A 7,380-nucleotide genomic window follows, 5' to 3' on the forward strand; every position below is an offset into this window, starting at 1 on the left:
GTTCAAAAACCTGCCTAATAGTCAGGGGATATTAGCAGAAAGATTTGATTCGAACAGAGTACAGAGGGTGAAAGTGAACAAAACCCTCTCCTCAGCATTAACTACTAATGTTGGTGCTCCCCAGGGTTGTGTAAGCTCAGCTGTACTTTTCACCCTTTATACTGACAGCTGTCGTACTGAGGAATGTCTGTCTGAATGTCGCACTGACAAACCAGACCAATACATTCTAAAGTACTCTGATGATACAGTTTTGATTTCTCTTTTGGATAGTTCCAGTGATCCTGGACTGCACCAACACAGAGTAAATAAGGTGGTGGAGTGGAGTGATAACAACGCTCTTATCATTAACACAAAAAAGACAGAGGAGATTGTTTTTGGTGCCCCACTAGAGATACACAGATCCCCCATTACTATTCATAGTGAACAGATCAACCAGGTATGTTCGTATACATACCTAGGAGTAGTAATTGACCACCTTCTGTCATGGAAAGACCAGATTGAATCAGTGGGTAAGAAGACAAAGCAAAGAGTCTATTTCCTTCGCCGCCTGAGATCTTTTGGTGCTAGTAGACAGATTCTTCTTTTGTTTTTCACTTCTGTTATTATGAGTGTTCTGCAGTACTGTAGTACCACCTGGTATGGATGTCTGTCTGTAGCCTTAAAGTCACAACTGCTGCAGCAACTGAACATTTGTTCAAAGATTGTTGGACAACCACTTCAGAGGCTCTATACATCTACGTATAATGACAGTATGATAAGGTTGGCAAGGAATATCACTTCAAACACTAGCCATGCTTTGTATGGAGAATATAGGTTGCTGCCTTCAGGAAGGAGATACAGTGTTCCTACATACAATAAGGTCAAACTGAAGAGGTCCTTTGTCCATCAGACGACATTGAGGCTTAATCAGGAGTTGTAGGCTTGGGGTAGGCTGAGAGGTGGACATTGCTCTTGTCTTTGTATGTCTTTATGTATGTATTCTGTTCTGTTTTGTTTTCTTGTGTCATGTCAAATGTGTGTACTGTTTATTGTCTATTGTTGCATACATGGCTGCTGGGTCGCAAGACAAATTTCAGTGTGAACTGACAATAAAGTATTATCGTATCGTATCGTATCGTATTTCCAATCTTGGAATAAATTCCTTACCAAAAAAAATCTTCACCAATGTGTTTGTAAAAGTGTCTAGTAACACATCTCACAAAGACTGAAATGCAGTTTCCCTAGGGGAATTTTTGACAGCTGCTGAAAGTTGGGGTACCCACCATAACCTTATGTGGGGGAAAAAAATCAAAATTTAATTCTGTTTTAAGTAGCATGTGAGGGGTCAAACTAGGGTGTTTTCATGATTCTGAATCCATTGCAAGCATTTGTTTTGCACCAAAACCACTCCTTGGGCTAAAAACTGCCCAATCTCAATGGCTTTTTACACAAAAGGTATACCTGGAAAAGGATGGCTATGGCCGTTTTTTTGGTAAGGAATTTATTCCAAGATGTTTTTAATATCCCTTGACTATAAAGGCTGCCAGTGACATCATCGGTACTAGGCAGTTTTTAAAACAAATATTAATACAATGGCTTCTTATTCAGCATGTTACCTTTCCAGGAAGAAAGTCAGTGATGTCATTGGTAGGCAGGTTTCTGAACTGTCCATGCACCAATGAGATGCAGAGTAAGTAATTTTAGATGGATATTGTGCCATCTTAAAATGAGCATTATAAGTGAGGACAAATTATATGAAGATAAGGTTGAAAATGGATAAAGTGGCATGGAGAGCTCTGCTTTGCTAGATCAGTGGTTCTCAAACATTTTCATGTATTGTATGTGGCTGCAGACCCCCATTTGAAACAGAAAATCTGAAAAGTTTAGTAGAACATTGCAGATCTACAAGCTCACAACACGTTGCAACGTGATACATATAGTTCATACGTGAGCTTGTAGATCAGGTATTTCTGAATAGCCAAAGTAAAACATAAAATAGGGATTAGGTGGTTAAACTCAATTGTCACCAAGTAGGAGTGTAGATCGTCACAAAGTCAGTAGGCTGCACCAACGCTCCTGATTTCGTGTATAGAGGGGCGGGTGTATAGAGGCGCAGAGAGACTGCGCCTGATCCCATTGGTTCACCGATCTGTCCGTCAACCCCCGCCCCGTTAACACAACATTACGAGCGACGCCCACTGCACTCTGGTTGGTTGGGGAAATGAAACACTTCCTATACCGGGTACACCGACGCGTTCCTCCAGGCTTTTATTTTTTAGCAAAACTAAACAATAAAAGTCTGGAGATAAAGGCTACAAAGTCAGTGAAGACCATGAAATATTCAAAAACGGACCAACAGGTCCATTAGGTGGGGTTGGCGAAAGGGCCTACTCTGTGTGGAGTTTGCATGTTCTCCCCGTGTCTCCTAGGGTAGTTAATACCCTCACAAAAACATGCAGTAATCCTGGTCACTATACCGCCTCCCCCATGACAGCCGGGGCGCCTGATGGAGGGGAAGGGAACTGGTTGGAATAACGTGTTCCTTCCACGCGCTACGTCCTACCGGGGAAACTCTCCCCTGTCAGGTGACAAGAAGGTCAGTTGGATCTCATGTATTGAAGGAAGCATGAGCTCGGCCCTGGCCTCCCTGGCTGTGGGGGACTGGTGTAGTGCTGGTGTAGGGCCGGTGTAGCGCCCAGGATCACTTAGGAAATTGGCACCGGGTGAAAAAAATGGGTTACAAAAATCGCGGGATAAAAAAAAAAAGAAAAAAACGGACCAAGAGGTAGGCCTGTGGCAAAACAAAGAATTTTAATTGGATCCAGGCCAGGACAACAATAAGTGGGAACAAACCTAAAAAAGAAGAAAATGCAACTCTAAATAACTAGAGTTAGTGGAGAGACAAAGCGTCAACCTCTCCTGATGGCAGCCTAACCAATTGTTCAGCTGTGTCCATTATATACTCTGCAGACTCCACCCTTCCATTTCTAATCACCCAACCACAGTAGGATAGCAATCCACCCAAGATGCCCCCCATCATGTTCTAATGATCAATCAGCTAGCACCCCTAAATCAGCTCTTCAGGCACCAATCACCCAACTGCACAGATAGACATCAACAGGCTGCTTCCCCATAAACAGCATCTATCTGTGTGTGCAGATAAACAAAAAGATATTAGAGATTTCAGTCAGAATAACAGAATGTGTACCTTCTGTGGGACTGGGAATTACAAGCATAACATACATTTCAATATGTGTACTGCTGAACACTAAGAGGCTGCTCTGTCAGTCACACTCATTTTGCTGGGGACCCCCTGTTACTCCCTCAAGAGGGTAACAGCCTAACAGGGGGTCCCAGACCTCACTTTAAGAATGACTGTGCTACATAGTCATCACTAAACATAAGCTGGGTTGCTGACTATCAGTGGTGTTAGCGCCCCAACCAGAGCTGCTGCTCTGGATGTAAAGGGCAAGCTTGTCCGAGCTGCAGTACAACCAGAAAGACCCACGGATTAGAGGTGACCCCCCGCCCCCCTGCTAATGGCTCAGCGGCCACCGTTTAAACCTCTACCCCCCGCCACAAAGGCATCCGTTTCATGAAGCCCTTCCAAGCTCTTCCAATTCCATTAAACCTCTTAAACGGGGAATAATTGAACCTTGTACTTAGGCGGTGTTATCTCTGCAGGACGTTGCTATCATGAAGTGGCTGTTTGTACATCTCTCTCTCTCTCTCTCTCTCTCTCTCTCTCTCTCTCTCTCTCTCTCTCTCTCTATCTCTCTCTCACACACACACACACACACACACACACACACACACACACACACACACACACACACACACACACACACACACACACACACACACACACACACACACACACACACACACACACACACACACACACACACACACACACACCCCAGGGGCCTGCGTGTTGCCTGCTTTCATTAAAATTTGAACAGTGGGCAAATGGAGCTTTTCTCTTGGTCTGTATTAATCCAGATTACATAGAAACCGGTCCGGATCATGAGTCCATGGGCCCCTGGGCCTGAGAGTGCCTACGACCCCCCACCTGCTAAATGGTAAATGCTGCATTTATATAGGGCCTTTATCCATAGCGCTTTACATTCACGTTCATACACATTCATACACCGACCGTGGAGGAAACCATGCAAGGCACCAACCTGCTCAACGGGAGCAGTTATGGGTTCAGTATCTTGTTCGACGGTACTTCGACACTAAGGGGTATAGCCGAGGATTGAACCGAGAACCTTCCGATTACCAACGGCCACTCTTTCTCTGAGTCATGACTCTGAAGAAGATGTAGTATACATCGAAACGCCAGTCACTTTCCTGTCCTATATAGGCTTAACAATGTCTGAGCTGCTCCAGTGTCTGTCCTACTCCTGTGACGCACCGGACCTGCCTTCATTTGGCTGAGGATGGTCCTCCTCCCCCAGCCTGTTCAGACTATCTACTGTTAATGTTCATCAATAAAGGTCTATGTATTTATTTATTCTAATGAGATACAGTATTTTAGGTTGTCTAACATTGTGACAGACATTGGTGACGAAATAATTGTAGTTTTAGCTTACGGAATAACACACTGACATAAAGGACCTTTTCACCTTATAGAGTGCAAATGGGACAGGGGGTCTTCAACAACAAGTCAGTATAGGACAATTATTGAGACTATTGGGTCCCTGGGCAGAACATTCCATGGGGTCCTTCTGATCGACTTGAATGAGCCCTCATGGGCCTATCATTTGTCAGGGTTAAGGCTCTATATGGGTCTAGTTGGCCCAAGTTTCTACAGGGCCCCCCTGACCTTTCGGCCCCTGGGCCTGAGCCTGACAGGCCCGTTCAGGGATCTAGCGCTAATCAGAAATCTTCAGTTTTGACTCTCACCCACACAGTTATTCAACTCTGAACACTGGTACTCAACATGAGTCAGCTATAATTTGAAAGTCTGTTACTGGCAAAGCTTTATAAGAAATATAACTACTTCTTATATGACCTATATTTTCTTTCTCATTGATAACAAGCCCAGAGGTCTTCTCTCTCTCTCTCTTTCTCTCTCTCTCTCTCTTTCAGAAAGTCATGTTCTTTTCATCCATTTGCTCTAAAGTTCAGTGTAAAGTTTTCACTGTCTGATGTTTGGAAGCAGCCTCTCAGACTGACTAACCCGAAAGCCACGGCTGTCTGCTCAGATTGTCCTCTGTGTCTGCCTCCAAGCCAGATAAGACGTGTAAAGACAGGAGGATACAGTATGCTGTTAAAAAGGAACAATCCAACTCCATGACTCTATGTGCTTCCAGACTGAAGTTAAGAGCTGTGGGGGGAACTGTGGCTCTTGATAAAGTGTGATTTAGTTTCAGTTTTGTGTCTGTTAATAACATTAGCTGATGCATTTTGTACAGTGTTCATTCTTTAATTGGTTATTACAGTTGCATTGCAGTTGCACGGACGGACGGACGGACGGACGGACGGACGGACGGACGGACGGACAGACAGACAGACAGACAGACAGACAGACAGACAGACAGACAGACAGACAGACAGACAGACAGACAGACAGACAGGAAGGCTATGTGCAAAGAGTACTGCTAGAATATGAAGACATCACTGAGCAAAGTAATGGTTCTTCATGGTTTTCTGCTCTGTGGAACAAACCCTGCTCTGCCTGAGGTCACGTCTCCACCAGAGATGTACCGTCAGTCAGAACTCCCATCTGTTTGTGCAGCATGTAGCTACCACCACGGCACGGCCAGCTCAGCCTACCAGATGGGACATCCGCGGGCCATGTAGCTCCAGAGTCAAATCAGGGGTGTTCATTTTACTCTGTTAATTCTCTTTGAAATGGACCCATTTGTACTATCTCAGAGTTTATTATAATTTTTCTTATCTCTTTCTACATAAAGTCGAAGTTGTCTGTGGGTGTGCGTCTGTCCGTGTTCCTGGATTATGCTCCTGCTGTATATGGAAATCACTGACATTAGGAGAGACAGCGAGATCCCAAACCGACCCTGACTGACATTAGTGCAAATCTGCATTGTTAGGCATTGGTTTCTGTTGTGTGAGACATCAGACGAGAGCTCGATCAGCAAGAGTGGGGGGGGGGGAGGAGAGTCTATTTCACCCACGCAATAACCCAGTCATTGCAGGGTACAAAAATCTGAACACGGTGATCAACGCATCATGAAGTGACATGTTGTCAGCGCAATAATCCCAGCAAAGCCTGGCAAGCTTCGCGCCACGTTTTATTTTCTTGTACTTCATATAATTTCCTTAATCTACTGTGATTGATACAGTCTCAAACAATGTATTCTTCTCACTAGTGCTATGGGCTGACATAATTATAAATGTGAGTCCACTACCGAGCAGCAGTTGCATTGCCAGGAGCAAGAGTTTGGAGCATGTCTCATCATCTTTATCCTTATTTCAATGCCCTTTCCATGACATTTCATTGCACAGATGCGCGGTTTCGTCAGACTGAGATCACCGTGTGATTCACCATGCCCGCAGGATCTGGATGTGGTCTTTACCACAGTGGGACTCCATTTTCCCGTCTCTACGAGTCCCTCCGCTGCACTGTAAAATCCACTCTCAGAGTTAAATTGATACTCAGGTGTGCCAGCCTTCCTGGATTGCTGTACCACTCTTTATAATGGGACTGTGTCTCCTCATTTCCTCTCCTCCTCTTCCCTTCATCCTTCCTCTGGGTTTTAGAAGGTGGGGAGTGAGATGCTCTGCTCTTTTATTCATTTTTTTGCCACTTTCCCCCCTCTCTCTCTCTCTCTCTCTCTCTCTCTCTCTCTCTCTCTCTCCTCTCCTAGGTTTTGAGAGAAGAACTCACTAAACACAGTCCAAATACTTCTGGTACTGTATATCACAACCTCCTCCTAGTCCCCAGGATGTGCAGCACACAGAATCCCGTCCTCATAATCATGCCAAAAAATGGGTTCTGCTTCATTGAATCCCCTTGGAGAGAAAGATAAGGAACAGAGAGGGAGAGAGAGAAAGAAAATTGAAGGAATGGAGGAATTTAATGTTCTGGCTGATCGTACGCAGCAAAACAGGAGCTTGGCAGAACATGATGTGTTTGGTTAGTTACAACTGCAGCAGCGATGCGTCATTGCTACGGTACACACATAGTAATCAGACGACCCATGCCACAAACAGAAAAAAAGATGAGACTTTGAGCATTAAAGTAAACAGATTTGTATATGGAGACGAAGAGCTCGAGTCTTACAGCGTTGCGGTTCAATATGTGGATCCCTGGTTGGCCCTCAGTGGGCCAACCTTTTTTTTCTCCATCGATGTGACACAATCATTCCATCCCGCTAAAGCCCGGGAGGATGCAAGGCAGTGACCCAGATCTGAACCTTTGGAGTCAGGGGT

The sequence above is a fragment of the Gymnoscopelus braueri genome (genome assembly GCF_963280865.1).
Source record: "Gymnoscopelus braueri genome assembly, chromosome: 3".
Taxonomy (NCBI): domain Eukaryota; kingdom Metazoa; phylum Chordata; class Actinopteri; order Myctophiformes; family Myctophidae; genus Gymnoscopelus; species Gymnoscopelus braueri.